Genomic DNA, 18,551 nt, shown 5'->3' with positions numbered 1-18,551 from the left:
CCAGTGACATAAATGACACCTACAAGTAATTCTTGATATACCTGCTGTTTATACACAATACCTTTGGGCAAAAAGGGAGATTAGCTTTTTCTTTTTAAGTTTTCTCCATCAGCTATTATAATTTATGCTTATAGCTCCTCACATGTGAGTAGCAGAAACTTGCATCTGCCAATAATTTTGTAATGTATTAGTAACAATGCTGTAACTAACTGCATAAAATAAATACTCTCTCTGCCCTCACAGGGTTTTTCTGAAGCTTAATAGCTGTGAACCACTTTGCAGTCCTCAGCTGAAAAGTCTCCTGTAGACAGAATAATATTACTGTTTTAAATAGCAGAACTATTATTGACAGACCTCTGTATTCAACCTGTTCTTGACAGTAACCACAGACCACTCACTGCAGCCTCTAAATCAGAAACTGCTAAGCTCCTAGTTAGCTTAGTTATTCTCACTCAGCAAGCACTTTGTTCCTTATGATTTATTTATCCCTTTATTCTGCAGTCTGTCCAGGAAAGAGTTTTGGTTTTTACACCTTAATCACTCATAATGATCCAAGGAATTTGTTTATGCAAACATATTTCAGGCCACAGGCTCCTTGCATGTTCTTTGCCTTTCTAATTGCTGTAAGTATTTGCTCTTCATCATTTGCTGTTCTATAGAACTCATAAATCACTATAAACTATATCATGTGACATTACTTTTGTTCTCTGACTGATGAGTCTCAAACCCAGGAAAGGCATTTCTAGAAGGCACAAGAGTGCTTTTAATATGAATATTTGGGCAGCTAGTTATTTCACACATCTCTGCAGCTCTCATTCTACTGTTTCTGAAATCACGGATTCATTCCCATGTACTTTTGGAGAAAGGGCTGAGGAGGGGACATTGCTCTTGAAACTCCTTAGTTCAGTTGCTACTCTTAGTTGTATTACAATGCAGTTCAGTTGTCTGAGTGAGATAGGAGTACCACCAACTCTGGCACCTGCTAAAACAAGTGCCCTCCTAAAGAGCTAACAGGCTAGTTAGTTAGCAGTTAGGAAGGGAATAAAAGTGACAAACAGGTTAAATGACCTTCCCACTGGCATCCAGAAGGACTGCTGTAAAGGTAGGACCAGAACTCACAGCTTCAGCACCTCAGTCCATATTCAGTCTATTGGATTACTACCTACTGATTCCACTAAAGTTTTATTTTTCTTATTGTACCATTTTCACACTTCCTGCTCTTCTTATTCTTGGTATTAGTTACCATACAATGAAATAACCTTTTTGTGGGAGTAGGGCTTAGGTGCTGGGGCCTTTGTTTCTGTCAGTGAAAAGGTCTAATAAGCCTGACATGCTGTAAGGTTTATGAAGGGTGGTGACCACTACTACACACGCATCAGAAGCAGGAGTGTTGCATGCAAGATGTAAAATAATCCCTCGACTCTATTCAAGGCCTAGAAAATCAATGCCTGGCATCACTCTATTGGCAATGCCTGTGTCCAGATTTGGGTGCCAACTTTTAGAAATATGTAAACCTAGTGGAATGATCCCAAAAGCAAGCAGTGAGAATGATCAGAGGCCACTGTGATTCAAGTGGAAGGACTGAAAAAACTGGGTTTGTTCACTCTAAAGAGAAGATTAAGGGGGCACATGATGACAATCTTCAACTATGTAAAAAGTTCCCGTAAAGAAGAAAGGAGTAAACTTTTCTCTCCATCCCCTGGATATAGGACAAGGATGAATGGACATAAATTGCAGAAAGAGACATTTAAGTTGCACATTAGAAAGATATTTTATCGGTAGAGATGGTTAAACTCTGGACTATATTGCCTGGGAACGGAGTAGAGTGTTTAACCATTAAAATTTTAAGAAGATGTTGAGAAGTGTCTGTCAGGAACTATGTATATAAAACTAAACCACTTTTGGCATGGGGGGGATGGACCATATGACTGATGGATATCCCTTCCTGGCAAGTTATGAATGTTTGTTTAGATGCATTGTACAGGTAAAAATGCAGGATGCATAAACAAGAAGGCAGATATGTAAAGGGCATTAGGCTTCTCAAATGCAGGTAGCAATTGTCAGGATTGTAAGAGGACTTTTGCAGAAAATTCTCATCAATATGACCTATAAAATATGATCCTGATTCACCCACCTAGCTTTGTGCACTTAAGTGAGGTCTCCAAATTAGAAGCGTCATGGAACTTCAGAGTTTAGACTTCTTCTATACATAGTAAAGAGATATAGTGATTTAGGCCACTCTTTAACTCTTTGTGGAGAAGCTTTTACCTCAAGTTAACTAGTGAGGGAGCCCAGTTTCCTACTTTAGACAATTTGTTTAAGTGCCTAAAGTTAAATGAATGGGCCTGGGCCTTACTGACACTGTGACTCAACAGCAGACCCAGTGGGTCCTATGTCACGGACTCCAGTCTCTGCTTTCATCATTGCTTTTCAGTTTACATGCTATGTTCAACAGTGAATATTTGCTTTACAGAAGTTTGAACAACCTTAGCATAATACATATCTCCTGTTCCCCAGGGAGGTTAATGATTTGTTTACTGCAACAAACTTTTTCATGAATTGCCCTTTGAATATATAAAAATTATTTTGAAGGCTTTTCACAGAATCACAGAATCACAGAATCACTGAGGTTGGAAGGGACCTCTGGAGATCATCTAGTCCAACCCCCCTGCTCAAGCAGGGTCACCTAGAGCACGTTGCACAGGATTGCATCCAGGCGGGTTTTGAATATCTCCAGAGAAGGAGACTCCACCACCTCTCGGGGCAACCTGTTCCAGTGCTCTGTCACCCTCACTGTGAAGAAGTTTTTCCTCATGTTCAGATGGAAGTGTCTGTGTTTCAGTTTGTGCCCATTGCCTTGCGTCCTGTCGCTCGGCACCACTGAAAAGAGTCTGGTCCCATCCTCTCGACACCCTCCCTTCAGATACTTGTACACATTGATAAGATCTCCTCTCAGCCTTCTCTTCTCCAAGCTAAACAGGCCCAGCTCTCTCAGCCTTTCCTCAAAAGAGAGATGCTCCAGTCCCCTAATCATCTTTGTAGCCCTAATCATCTTTGTAGCCCTTTCCAGCTAAACCATTTTTCTTGTAAAAAACCCCAGCAATGACTAACATTTTACGTAGTAGGTCATAATCCAGTGTAAGTGCTAAACATCCAGGTAAATGGGAAATAGATTTCAGTCTCAGTTTTCAGCGATTCATTATAAATATGAGAAAGTGGAGTGAAAAACTAGAAAAAATGCCATGGCAACTTCTTAATCATCTGACTGTACTATCAGGTAAAAAGATGTAGCATCAAAAAAGTGTATCTATAACATCATTACTGTAGATTAAGACAATATGGGGGATTTTTCTTAGGTTAATTAGCACCAAACACTCTCGTAGCAGCCTGACTGTCTCGAATGATCTCTCTGTAGTTAAAATTGGGAAAAGCATGGACTTGAGATTTAAAAGCAGAATCAAAACACTTGTGTTGTGAAAGCTGTTGCAGTCTCTTTCTGAATGGTGGGACTTTGTAGCAGCACAGCCTGGAGGCCTGTAATACAGCACATGCTAAACCCATCGGTGCAAAGGGCATGCTTTCACTGTCCCTGTTCCAGGCAATACTGGAATGCTGACAGTATGAATGCAAAGCATGCTTCTGATTTTAGCCTGTCTTCTCAACGGAAGGAGGCTTACAAACTCACACTGTCTGTGATATGTGTACACGTCTATCCTTCCTCCTGTTGGCCAAATTCAACTGAATTTGACAGAGGATGAGAGACCTCCGATAAAATAAGCTCCTACAATTTTTAATCGAAGTAAGAGTTGTGTAGAGCGAAGAAAGCCTATTAGTACCTCGCTTAGGGAAAGACAGCTGCAGAGCTCTTAGTAGATACTTAGTAGATATTAAAAATCCACATAGCACAGACCTGTTGATATCAGGCTTCCTCTAGTTCTAATTTTCACAGGAATAATTGTTTAGAAGAGATTTGGTTGGCATCTAGAGGCTCTGCTGCCACCTACTCCTGGTCTCCCTACCCCAAGTTTTTGAACCCATCTATTTCTTATCGACAAAGAAAAGAAGAGAAGGAAAAACATCTCCTGGGAATGACATTTCCTTGTGCTGTATTTGTTTCCCCCACGTAATCTTTATGTCATACTCACTCCACCTATCATTACAAATCAGAGTTGATTTTTTTTTAATTGTCAGCTAGCCAGGTCTACTCGATACCTTACAATTAAGCTGTTTGTTTCTTCCAGCTCTATAAACAGTGAAGCTCCTGGACTCAGCTAGACCGTAGCTACTGCTGTTACGCTGCTGTAAAGGCATGAACTATATCAGAGCACAGCTTGCTATTGCAGCTGCTTTGGCTCCAGAGGGGTGTTTGTGTCAGTAAACTAATCGCACATGACTTGGACAAGAGGCAGGCAGGGAGCAGATAAGGGTCTGTTTTTGCAGAGTCCGTTCTTTGTCCATGACTATGTTTTGGTGAATGAAATCATCACAGTGCAGACAGCAGTGTGACTATACAGGAAAGGAGGCCACTAGCCCCTTAGTTACAATCCCCACTAGGTTGTGTGCTCCCAGCTTTGGACAAGTCATTTAACCTTTGTGTGGCTCCTCTTCTCAAAGCCCTTGACATTCTGCACAGCCAGCAGAATGGCACATTTCTTAATGGCAACTGGGAATCAAAAAGGAACTTCAAAGTGAGAAGTAAAAATAACTGGAAGGCTTTGGTGGCCAAATTAAGAGGTAAGACCCCAGTATTCACTTGTGTAGTTTAGGTGAAGTGGGGTATGTTCTCAGTATGGAAATTATGCTTTCACTAGAGATGAAAGTCAACCTCCCATTGAGATCAGAAGAGCTGGACTCCCTCTCCAGTGCCTGGATGACCAGCATAAGCCATTCTCAACAGCAACAGTGGGTGAGCCTGTTAAGCTCTGTTAAGCCTCAAAGTAGGTGCCCCTTTAGAACAGGATCTAGCTTTGAAAATCTGACTGCATGTGTGCTTAATTTCACAGGAAGATGATTGCAGGAAGGAATGTGGAGGGAAAGAAAGAAAATAAGCCCCATATGACAGATACCAGTCCCATTGTACTACTGAAGAGGCCTACAGCGAACTGCTAGAGAAGAACTTGTATGAAATGCAATGAAGTTGGTAACATAATGGTCGATGCCCTGAAGAATGGCTTTAAGTAAGACACCCGAATATATCTAGGCCAATTGAAGAATGAGGAGGAATACCAAGCAAACCTTCCTGCTGGTGAGATCTACTAGACTAGGCTCCATCATTACAGAATAGACAGAACAGAAATGTGATCAGTCATACTCAAACAGAAAGATATAGACTATTCCTACTCTTGGGAATTCAACATAGCATGAGCTATCTGCTTTGAGGGAGATAGAAACAAAACAGAAGCTAGAGGAGACTAGCTACAGATTTATTTTTGCAAAAACAGCAGATGCATGGAAGGGTTGACCTACACAGTATATTAAATATAGCACTTGGCCTTCATCACTACTTATTGTTTGATATGTCTTCTCTCCACAGCTCAGAAGCATGAATCCTCATCAATTAAACAATGCTGGATGTAGTTTTAAAACCCTGCTCCAGAGCCACATCCAGAAACTCAAGACAACTGGCTATATCTGAGCCAGTGGATTTTGACTTGAAAACAAAGAAAAACCCTCCTATGAACTGAAAGGTCTATTGCTATCAGTTTGTCCTCATTGAAAAAGAACCATTATCTGCTTCCTTAGGGTCAAAGGCAAATAATTTATGAATACAAGAGAATAAGGAAAAAGGAATCCTCCAACCAGAGGACTATACATTTTGAGACAGCCTGTTGTTGTCAGATCGTGGCATGGTGTTCCCATTGTCACTGGTCTGATTAAACAGGGAAATTGGTTAAAAAAAAAAGAAATAAATAAATAAAGCTCAGAGTTTTTCATAGGCACTGGCTTCTTGCAGCGGTTGGCATTCAGTGTTGGTATTCAGTTATGGCTGTCAAACTTGCACATTTTCCCTTCAATTTCACCTCGCATAGGATGTCAGGATGAGCCAAAGTGGAATGGAAAGAAAACAAGGAGTGGCATGAAGGTGATTGAGACAAATCTCTGTTGTCATAGTACTGATATACAGGACTAATCCACCCATACCGTTCTCACTGACTTGGATACATAAACATGACAATATGTTTAGGTAATTCATTGTCTCTCAGCCTTCCCTTTGCTGCAAGATACTATAGTTTGATGGACAAGGAAAATCCTGTTTTCTGGGTAGCTTGTTTCTTTCCCATCCTCAGTTTCCCCATTTGCAATTGAGGAAGCTATTTTGGCCTACTTTATATATACTATATGAGCCAGGGATTATGTTCCAATGGGCAGGGGGGTGTCCTTCAATAATGGAATCATGGTTAGTACTATAATATGGCTGCTATTCTTCTAAGCACTGAAGACCTCGTCTAAATTATAGAAAAATGTCAGTGATTATGTTAATAAATATGACAAACCCAATGTGTTTTTAAATAGCACTTCACAGGTCAGACTGGCCTTCCCCAAAATTTTCTCTGAACCTACAAATAGGACAGTTAACAGCTGGCTGGGAAATTTATGAAAACTGTGAATGTTAACTTCTTTCTAAATTGACTTTAGTCTCCCATTTTTTGCAAGAAGAGCACACAGAGAGATTTGTCCAATACACCAAATTATTTGAAGAATGCAATTAATCTAAATTGGTTCAAATTTTTACACAAGTAATTATGTTCTTTAAAATACACTACTCAGTCTACCTTGATGCTACAAGGTTTTCTAAAGTGGCCTGGTGGATGCCTCCAGGGACTTTATTTATGACCAGTGGATGGAAAGTTCCTGTTACATGTGTTTTTTCCCTAACAGAACTGGTGCCTCTCTTACTTCCAGTGCCATAACAAAAAAGCATTTGAGCATACCTCCCAGGGTGAAGATGTATTCTACAGGTAATGATACGTAACTGCAAGTGGAGAGGTCTCTGGGCAAAGAACCTGCAGCCCAAAACTTCCTTTCAAACATGATTGTTTGTTTTTACACGTTTGTGTTATGATACGGCCAGTCAAAAGGGTCTCAATAGTCTGTTCAGTCCTTAGCTCAATAGCTAGTTGGCTGGAGTGTCCTCTGTTTTGCCTGACCCAGAGAGGATATTAGCCAGTTACATCTCTGAGTTTTTTAATCTAATCTGGTGACTCTGTCTGTGGCTGCCAGGTTCAAGGAGGTTCCTGGAGTACAGTTTCTGCAGCTAATCCCAGGGCTACCCTCACTTAAACTATCACAACTCCAAGTCACTGTGGCTGTTCAGAGTGATAGACTTAAGAAAGAGAATGGACCAGATGTCCTGTCCAGGTTCTTTCCATTACTGTTTTCTGTCATTTTATATAAATAACAACAGACTTTGGCCCCATAGAATTATCTGTGTTGGAATTTCACCAGCGCACTGGAAGTTCTGACCTTCCTGGTACACGACCTAATGTGTTTCTGTACCCTGGGGACTCAAATATCACCCTAAAGGATCCGTCCAGCTCTGTCCCTCAGCTTAGTGAGAACATTTAGGTGCCAAGACTAGCAGGTCCTCCCTCTCAGCGATTGATGTTACTTCTGCATGAAGAGCAAACAAAGTAGGCTAAGCTTGATTTTAATTAAACATTTCCTGCTTTCACAATGAAAGTGGAAAACACATGTGGGTGTCTCCTCACTAAGTAAGAAGGACAAAGCAATGCTTTGTAGGAATGGAGCAGATGTTAAACCCTTTCGCACATCTTGTTCAGTTCACTTTCCTTTGAAGTCAGGCTGGAGTGATTTACTTAAAATGCTTCCCTCCTGTGCATGTCCTCTAGATGATGAGGAAAAACGAAGACGTTCTTAGGAAGCATGAAAAAAACACACTCTTTCAAATACGTATAAAGTGTTCTTCAGAGAAGTAGTCTGTTTTCCCCACTTCCTAGCTCTATAAGGAATGATGGGATGTGAATTATTGTTTAGATTCAGTATCAGAAAAGGATATGATATTTTGATTTCTGTGTGGCTGGATGGAATTGATTGTTTCTTGTGCATGATTCTATGCATACAAGTTATAAGGCTTCTGCCCAGGCAAAACTATTCATGACTGCAAGATGCCACTATTGCTCTGCTGCATTCCTGCCAATTGTCAATATCTGGAAGTATCTCCAAAGGTGCTTTTCTGGAGAAAGGATCTGATTTACAGGGAAACACACAGGGGCTTAACTAGATGGACTACTGCTCTGGCTCAATATGACAATAAGTATGCATGTCTCACTGATGTGATGAAAGATGCCTTTATATGTTAAGTGATGTCTTTATTTCCTTGAAGATAGTGGCTATATCTACTGTTATTTTGGCTGGAGTCTTCTGTTTGAACCCAAACTCCCTGATTATCTAAACTGACTTACACCTTGACACAAGACTGGAGTGAGTCGGCTTTTCCAGCAGAGGGAATAACTGGGGGCACTAAAGGGCAGTCAGGGATGCTTTACTTGTAATGCTTCCTTCCTCTTTATGTTGCAGAGCCCTTTAGGTAATGAATTAAAATGAAGACACTCTGAGGAAGTGCATGGAAAACACACTGTTCTCTTACATGACCTCCTGCGCTGCACAGGGGCACAACCGTGGACACAGTTGCGTGGGCACAACTGGATCTAACCCCAGTCGGCTTTGAACTCAAGCTGAAACTCAGGCACAGCAATCCAAGGAACAGTCATGGGAAATAGGAGAGTTAGGCTCAGCTGGGTCCTGCTCCTCCTCCAGGACAGAACTAACTTTGCTTTTATCGCTCTCATCCATTCCTGACAGGTGTTTATTCACTTGTTTTTCAAAATCCCCTGTGATACAGTGATTCTGTGCTATCTTCAAGCAATCTATTGCAGTGCTTCCCTATTCTTTCAGTTAAAAGATTTTTCCTAATGTCTGAATCTCCCAAGCTGCAATTAAGACTTCAGCTCAGGTGTTCCCAATCCTACATGCAGCAGCAGGTTTCCTCTGCATGCCTTTGCAGGCTATGCTCCTAGCCTGTGTATCCCAGCATGCTGCTTGCCTTTTTTTGGGAAGGAATAACATCAAACTCAGCTTGTAATTCATTCTCACCCCCTTTTCTGCAGCTATGTTTTATTATTTCTGTCCTGCACAATCCCTACAGAACTATCTTCTTCCAGACTTTTCTTCCAGTTTGCAAAGATATTTTGTATTTGAATCGTGATTGCCAAAGTGCTTGCAACCCCTCCCAGTTTAATGCCCTCTGTAAATTTAGCAGATATTCTCTCTTGATGGAATCAGGAGATTTGAGATCCTCTGTCTAACAATGCTTGAAACTGGAAGTGAACCTGACATCAAAATTGTCCAGCTCTTCCAGATCCTATGGGGCGTTGGCTGACTTTTTTTCTTTTTAATAGCCTTCATGAGCATCAAGGAATACAAACAATTGCTGCCTGACACAAGGCTATTGTTAGAGATGTTTGCGCTTTCCTAACAGATTATAAATGTCCTCAGAAAACAAAGCTTCAGTAAAGCTTTATTGGAGCAGACTACTGAGGCTCAGGGGATGGAAAGGCTAGCTAAAAGCTTTCAGGTATTTGCCCTTTTGCCTTGTCTGTTTGCACTTTTATTCCGGTGTTCATATTATGATCTTGGCATATGCACAAGCCCCATTTGTACATGATGAGGAAGTGATACTTACTAACTCATTTTTGGACACTGCTGCAGGGGACTGAGATAATATTTCTTTCTTACACACACAAACAGATGTTTCTGGATAAGGTACATTATACCCAAATATTACAGAAATAACTTCAGAGGACCCTGCCCAAGAGAAATTTCTATCTTTCCTGGTACTAATCTTGATTTTACTTATTTTTTGTTCATAAAAACGATTTACTATTACTTTGTCAAGGTTTTTTTGATATATACAGCGCTGTACTGTTATGCATGAAGAGTTACTTTGACAGCACAAACTATAACACTATCCATCTAGGCCATCAACCACATTTCCCAAAACACTCAATGAAAGCAAGCGGTATTCTATCTGCTGCCTGACTGTTTTTACTACAAACAAGCAGAACTAGATGAGAATTTGCTTGAGGTCATGAAAACTGAGTCAATGCAATCCTGACTCCAAACTCACTGCCATTAAGATAGATCCATTGTAATTGCAGATGATGATGACATTATGATGGCATTCATATCTGTTAAACAACATATTGGCCTTTCACTCTCATTCCCTTAACTCTACTTTCCCTCTTAGTAAAGCAGGTCCAAGAGTGGGGACAAAGACCTGAATTCTTCTATCAGGTTACCCTAATACCCTGTGGGTCTCCTTGCCAAGCAGCAGAAGAAGCTGACTTGGAATAAAAATTGTCGGAGCTCTGCTGATTTCTGTAAAGTCAGGATAATTTGTGCCAGCAGAAGTTTTCTCAGGACTCTTAAGAGGAAAGAAACTAGAGGATTACAGGAGAAACTGTACTGGTATTCATGGAAAAGAATGGCTAATCTTGTGTGTGAATATGGTCATGCTTTGGCTAAAGTAATTGCTGGCACTGGAGAGTAGCAGAAGTTGGAGTCTGTCATCTGTCCTGGCTCATCTTGCACTGGTTATCATGAGAGCTCTGGACAGGGGCAGATTATCCTGCCCCACTCCCATCTGGCAGGGCTGGCTTGTTCATGATTGCAATGCTCTGGGGACAGTACCTTAGGGACCTGTACAGGAAACATGTTTGCTCTTTTAGAACAAGCTATCTGCTCTCTCTTGTGTAAGCTTCTAGAGAGGCAGAAGCAAGCAGAACAAGGGAGAAGATACATGGCCTCTTATGACAGGCTCTCATCCATGTTACGTCAACAGTTTTAGTGAGACCAAGCAACTGAGACTATTAGGAGGCCTAGGGAGGACAAAATGAGAGAAGTGGAACTGTCTAGTGTGAGATATACAGAAAAGTGGAAAGAAAAATATCTTCCACTGTGTTGCTGTTCCTGGTAACATTGCACTGTTTGTTAGAATAGAGCCCAATTGAGACCAGAAACCCACTGGTGTAGCATTAACACAGGCAGGAACTGCTATAACTCCAAATGAAGCTGGCAAATCACAGGGTTAGAAAGAGCACCAAGATACCCCCAAATTCCATCAGAAGGTAGAGGCAGAGCCAGGAAGAGAACTTTTCTTATGATTGATGGTTTTGTTTATTTAAAAAAAATATCATTACAATCCCTCCAACTCCCCACCCCACAAGTTTCTGGAATTTGGAGTAAAGAAAACATTTTATTTCAGATTTGAGCATTTTAGGATGTTCTAACATCTATTTTCTCAAATAAAGTGGAATGAAATTTCTAAATGAAGAGCCATTTCCAACTGGAAACCAAATATTCTGGCTGGAGATGTTAACATGAAAAATTTCAGCTTTCACCATTTATTATGGTTTGTTATTCATGGACATTTAAGCAAAACTAAGACAAATTCACAAAACATTTACATTGCTGGCAGGTCTTCTGATACTCTGCTGAGTCCTACCATTGTCAGGACCTCCTGTATGTAGTCTGTCAGGACACTTCCGCTCTTCCGTTGGCAACTGCCTCACCACTATTATTACCTGTGGCCAATATCAGTCGACATAGCAGTGATGGAAGCCAAGCCCTGTATACCAACTTTGCAAAGCTGGGGGGAGATTAACACCTCAGAGAGGTGTCGGTTCTCTGTGAATATGCACTAGGTATGTTTACAGTGTGAGTTGGGGTTATGGCTTAAAGCCTATGACAGCCACCTACACAAGTTTTAGTGTAAAAGTATTGGGTGCTACTGAACAAAAATGTGCACCACTAGAACTTCTAAGCAAGAGATTCCTGTTGTAGTTGAAGCTGGTTTGTGGTCAACTGGAACGTGCAACTTAAGAAATTCCCCAGTTTTCCTGACTGAATCATTCCAGAGGCAAGTTGGACTACCTGAAGACTGATTTAGCAGTGGCAGTAGATATTCAGTAGCCAGTGAATCACTCTTAGGCATTCCAGAAGCCTTCACATTTCTGATCCCAGGAAAGGAGAGATTAAACTCTGTCCTGCATCTTTGTTAATGAATTCATATTGATCCTGACTTTTAAAATCATTTTCATAGATTTGCTGGTTTAAGAGAACCTGATTCTTTTTGTCACAGAAATATCACCACAGCACTAACAGAAGCACATTACACTGGATATTTTACTTGGAGCAAAAAAATATATATATATTTAGCAGCTGTTTGCAGATGCATGTGGCTTGACAGATACCAAAATTACATAACTCTGTCTCCTCATTCAGACAAATCTTGAAGCTATAAATAGCATCATGTAGCACACTATAGGGAGACAGGACTTCAGCACTGCTGTGAGTTACCATGGTGCTTGCAGGGAACAGAACACGAGGACCTCAATTTTGCTACCATATGCATTTTGCAACACACACACACACACACACACACACACACATTTGTGGTGCAAATTATTTGCTGGTGCAAAGGAATGATGCTCCACTGTTGTGCCTAGAACAGCACCTATTTACATTAGCAGTGAATTTGGCCCATATCATTTGTGCCACGCTGCTGCAGGCAAATAATAGTAAGATATCTACTGAAGATGGAAACAAAGAAACTTATATGGCTCACAGCAGCTGCAAGAGGATGTAACTAGAGTGCACTGGAGTTTATACTTCACCAAGCGACACCCAGTAGGAAACGCCAATGGAGGTTCCAACAGCTTCACTGAAGAATGACAGTTCTGTACATGAAAAGCTCTGAGACCCCATGATCCTTGAATTTTGTCACAAGGGTCATCATAAAATTATGAACAGAAACTTCCATCTCTGCATAGAGAACATAAAACCTTGAAAAAGGGGAAAAGCAGGCAGTTAACTTTCATACTTTGTCCAAAGTTCAAGCTGCTCTCTGTTCAAGAAGAAGAGAAAGATAGACTTGTGCTTTTAAACATGGACATTTCCTTTGCTATCACTAAGAATCGTATTGACTTTAGAGATGGTTGCAACTTTTTTGTTTTAATGCAGAAGTCACAGGAGAGAGATGTAGCCTGCAGTGCTGTCCACTGTTGGTTTCCATTTCTGACCATTTTGGGTAATGACACATATAAACAAAATTCATTAGAGTCTGGATTTAAGCTCCTGGCTCATGTACCTAAGACTGTTGCCAGCTTAATGAACTTTGCACCAAGTTCTGTTTGGAGTTTTCACCCATGGTTTGACAAAAACTGAAAGGTATTAATGATCAGATGATTTAAGGCTTTTCAGCTAAGATGTCAATGCTATCATCAAGCTTCACAGACAAAGGGCCAGATTCTTGGGCATAGTCAAGATGCTTTGTGCACACGTCAGCATGTCATGCAAAAAGCTGCATAAAGCTTGCTGTCATATTCCTCTGATTTTGTTCTTGCTTAGCACAGCCTTTTTCACCTGTGCTATGTTAGAACTATCAGTGCTGCTCCAACTTACATTAATCTTCAACAGCAACAGAAGGCCAGAAATAATTCAGTTAGTTAATGAGTGAGCAGAGGAATACTGGCCATACCTCTTTTGTACAGCTCCCATAGCCTCCCACAGAACAGGAACTCTCTGTTTACTTCTACAGCTCTGGAAGATCATCCTTGCCCTGAAGTGATCTACACCAGACTGGACGTTGATACAGATAGACTGTGCCTGGTAGAGAGAAAAGACAGCTTTGGAAAGGAAGATCTAATCCTTCATTACTGGGCTCATTAAAAAGGATATTGACATTTCTATTAAAAATCATAGAGCATATGCCAAATCTGGTTAGCGAATTAGGCTCAGTATTCCTAAGTTTTATGGAAAAGATAATAGGTCTTGTTAACTTAAGAAATCAGGAGCAAGTAATCTGAGTTTACATCTCTGAAATGTGTTAGATGTGAACGCTTCTAGAGGCTTATTTTCATGGCAAATACCCTTCTCACTTGCTACTCCCTCTCTAAAAATTCTCTGTTAACATATTACCAAGAGGGCAAAATATTGGTTCCTTTCTCTTCTAATGGTCACAGTTACGTGAACTTATTTTAATTTCCCAGTCATCCAAAGAGTTGATGTCCTCCAGAATACTTGTCAGAGCTACTTGAAAAACTGTTCTTTTTCCCAAACAGGCTCCTTGGGTAATATTGCTACCCTTTTTAATAATGAGATATTTTCAAAACTTCTCCTGAGACATTCATAACGCAGGCAAATCCTACTGTCTTTAATTGTAGATAGAGCTAGGTCAGATGGAGTTCAAACCTCCTAAACATCTGGAAATTACTACTGTAAAACCCCAGCCTACCTTTGAGTCCAAGGGCAAGGAAATAGGACTAGTAATGTTTAGCACTCCACTAAGGCCATTCAAATCAAAGTGCCTTGCAGGAATATCACCACTCTTTCAAAGCAGCAGTGGCATTAAACAACACAGACATTTATTTTTTTTCTTTTCTTTGGGGTAAAGGTAATTCAAAGATATCCTGGTGTGTGAGACATAGCTGAGAGAAGTAGTGAGGCAAGGGCCTTTTCTGACATATTGTGAATGGATATAGGGAAACTGATGTAACTAAAATCAGCAAAAGTTGATGTGAAAGAAGAAATCTTAACTAGCCACTGGCCTGAACATAGATAGGCAGGTGTAACAGCTGAAGCAGGTTTCAAGAAAGATTCAAAGTAGGATAAAGTAGCAGTATTATGAATTTTCCTATGAACATTTTTCAACAAGAGAGGCATGAGGGAAAACTCAGAATTATGTGACGGAAGAGATAATAAGCAAGCTGAACAAGCTGCCACTGGGGACTCAGAGAAACTTGATAAGCTAAGAGCTGGCTAATACATTAGTGGGGAGTGCAGGGCTTTCAGCTAAAAGGTGTCAATTCCCCTCTGAGGTGACTTTGTCCACAGGGGTGGCTGTGGAGCAGCCAACAGGTTGTACCAAAGGCATTACGAGTGTGACACAAAGCCCACGGAGCCAATAAAATCAGAATTCTGAAGGTCACAGCGAGCTCTGGAACAGCGCCTTCTCCACCTTTTGGGAACTACTGCTGTTTTGTGCTGTGAGACGCTTTTAGAAAGTGAAGTGCTGGAAGCCCTTAAAAATAGATCTTTGATTTCCTGTTGTTTTTCCAGCTTATCTGAACGTCTGGACTCACTTTGTGGAGAAGAAGGGGGGAAAAAAAGAGTTGGCATTTGCTATTGTGTTTTCCCAGCTTCTTTGTCAACTGATTTGTGATAAAAAAATCCATTTCAGCTTAGAATAACAGAAACGATATCAGGGAATTTACAGACAAAGGAACTATCTGTTTTAGGCACCATTATATTTAAATGGATTGTTTTCCCAACAGTAGTGCATCCATCACATTTCCTTCAAGCTATCGCACAACAGTAAGTGGAGGTGTTTCCCCTGTACAACACATGGAGACAAGGACTTTGAAGCTGTGTTAGCCCTAAGTGATATGTAGCTATCTGAAGATCAACATGTGCCAAATATTTTCAGTAGTGCATAACTGTACCATACTGTCAGTTTTAGAAAGGGACTGCTCAGCAGAAACTGTAGCAAATATTTAGGAAGGTAAAAGATAAGGCATTAAACTGGGAACTGGAATGGGACACAAATGCTAACAGCTAAAAAGATAAATCAGAGAATTGTAGAGAATATAGGTGAGGACTTTGGTATGGGGTCTCTTTTCAGTGTGGAATGGTGTTATAGTACATAAGGCACCATACATGGTATGGCAAGATGGACTGCCTGGCTATGCCTGTCTTCTTACTACACTAACGGGAAATCTCCATCTTCCAGTGCCTTTGCTTGACCTTCCACCTTTGATCTTGGTAAGCATTCTGAGAACAGTTTGGAAGGTTCTTCCTAATTCTTCTTATTATTACGATGTGTCTTTATAGAGCACAAGCCCCAGTTGGAGATTGCCATTACTACCATAACTCTTTCACCAAGTATTCCTCTTTTAGTTCTGCTTTTACATATTTCCAATGCTCCTTTTATTTGCTTGGCTCTGACCCCACTATAATACTTCATCCATTCAGATCAAGATATGGAGAAAATTTTTAGACTCAAAGATGTTGAGTAGCTGAGGAAAGGCATCCATATGTTGACAAGATGGAGATATTTTTCTTGTATGGATTTTGATTTGATTTGTTCAGATTACTGATCGGAATAAAAATATAGAATTTCAAGATTCTTTGTCAACAAGCTATCACCCCTCCAGTTATACTGTATGTATAGGTAAGCAGAAAAGTGTGTGGTTTTATCAGAAATATGTGGGTAGTAAAATCTTCACTAGCACTAAACATGAAAGCCTCAATGTCCTCTTTCACAGTTGGTTTGTGTTACTGATATAATAAAGGTTTTTCACATAACATTAAGCCTTTAATTTTTTTCAAGAACCAAATTATCCAAATCAATGTTTACATAACTTCATCAATTGTGGGTTTTAAAAAGTAAAAAAAAAAAAGAGCACCTGTCAGGACTTGGCAAAGAGATATATTAGATAACCTCTTGGAGTCTCTTCCAGATTTACCTATATAGAGATCCTGCACATACACATATGCACATACACACATATATTTTCCATTTATATAGCACTTTTATCTAATGTTAAACTTTGCAGAATTTATTCCTATTAATGAGGAGTTAGTTCCAGGCACATATTTAGATTCATATAACATTATTAAGAATAATGAATAATGGTCAGGCCTAGAGACATTAAGCAGCATTAGCAAAGGAATAAGTCTTCTTTTTCAGGTCTGGGTTTCTGTGTAGAAAGAGTATAATTTCTGACTCTTCTAGATTCAGGCACCTACATAGTACATTGGATATTCTTTTAGTCATATTTTCTATGATGAGGAAAATATATTCCCTGATATCAGGCACCATACTTGCTCTGAGGCTAATGGTTAATAATTAGCAGTGTTCAGTCCACTGTTATTATTAACTGAGCAGTATCAATTGTGCAAGATGCTTTTAACCCACAAGAATTAAGAAAATGTCTGTCCCAAAGGATTTTCTGCCTAAGTCAAAACAGGAGGAAGAGAATGAATTGAATTGAATTGTCACTTTTGCTGGCACTTGAGATCTGAGAATCTTTGGTATTAAGGATTAAAACTTTCACTCGTTACAAAACATAAGTCAGCCAAAAGACCCTAGTAACTTGTCTAACCTTTGTGATTGCAGAGAAACTTGAAAATATAATCCATAAAAGCAAAATATTCCAGATACAGTTTTTAAAAATACTTTTTGATTTTTAGTCAAACTTATGACCTGCAGAAAGCGTGTGGGTGATGCTTCAGGTTCTGGCTGCATGATATCTGTATATTTGTTGTGAAGTGAAATTACTTTTTTTGAGAGGGGAGAATACAGTCTACTTTGGAACATTTTTGTGATTTCTGATTAATTATTGTCAGCAGGATTGTGAATTTTATGATAGAAACTGGTCCTGTCAACTGGTAGGATCTATGAAAAGAAGAGAGTGTGTTCTCCTTCCTAAATCTATTTATAAAAAAACCAGCAGCTGGCAAAAAATGGAGTCTGTGTATCTTATGTTGCCCCTGAAGTTGCAAACAGCAGCTTAATGCAATCCTGATAGGCTATGGAGGTGCTGTTAGCCAGAAGCTACATCTGTTCAGTTCCACCCTGAGAAACAGATGAATATGAAGGCAGAGAATGGGAAACAACTTCTGGCCCTTTCTTCATTTTTTGTTCTGAAAAAGTGATAGAGGAAAACAAATTTCCTAAAACTTATGAGGACAGTTTGAAGAAAAGAAAACGACAGGACTTACTCTCTACTTTCTAGCTAAGTTTGAGTCTTTTGACAGTGCTGCAGTTAGTCCAGGAAGCTAAATTATATCCACCCTTGCAACAGTGAAACAGAATTAGAACATAATTCAGAAAATTTAATTAGTACCCAATGGGCTGTTGTCAACACTGCTTCTTCGAATTGGCAAAATTCTTAGAAGAGCACAGAAACACAGAGCAAAGCAGGAAAACATATGAAGTGGCAGGAAGTCACCTCTGGTCTTTCCCTCACTTCCTCGCACTACAAAAAAAAAGTTAATTTGCAGTTCTACTTTTCATTAGCTAGTCATTATTTGCTATACCTAATCTGTACTTGATAGCACAGATTTTACATTCTGCAAAGTTGAAATATCACTTATTTCCCTAATAATTGATTTTTAGAGCATTATGATATCCCTGTGTCATTGTGTGAATGCTCCTTCAAATAGAAATGAATGCCTGTGTACAATAATGCACTATCCACACCTACGCTGCACTAATAATATTGCAATCCTGATGTTTAAACTGCATCTCACAAGCATCATGTTAGAACCAAAAAACAATGCCCTCTCCAATTTTAAAGAGTGTTAATATGAGTATGTAGAATTACCTAGCCATTCGATCTGAAGAACATGAATGAAATCCTGGCCTCATTGAAGCACAGGGCAAAAATTTTACCTTGCAAATAGAAGATAAGAGAGCATGTAATATTTCAAACTGTGACTTCTATGACATTGATTCTTCTTGCAACTTG

General features: G+C 39.9%; 1 long non-coding RNA gene across 1 annotated transcript; it reads left to right on the top strand.

The window, feature by feature from the left end:
• The first annotated feature begins 4,570 nt into the window (after positions 1–4,570).
• Positions 4,571–5,032, top strand: LOC136992425 (uncharacterized). The gene is made up of 3 exons (XR_010884661.1): positions 4,571–4,734; positions 4,812–4,906; positions 5,004–5,032. It is a non-coding gene; the product is annotated as an uncharacterized lncRNA (long non-coding RNA).
• The last annotated feature ends 13,519 nt before the right edge of the window (positions 5,033–18,551 follow it).

The sequence above is a fragment of the Apteryx mantelli genome, chromosome 7, assembly GCF_036417845.1.
Source record: "Apteryx mantelli isolate bAptMan1 chromosome 7, bAptMan1.hap1, whole genome shotgun sequence".
Lineage (NCBI taxonomy): Eukaryota > Metazoa > Chordata > Aves > Apterygiformes > Apterygidae > Apteryx > Apteryx mantelli.
This window is presented reverse-complemented; position numbering and strand designations above follow the sequence as displayed.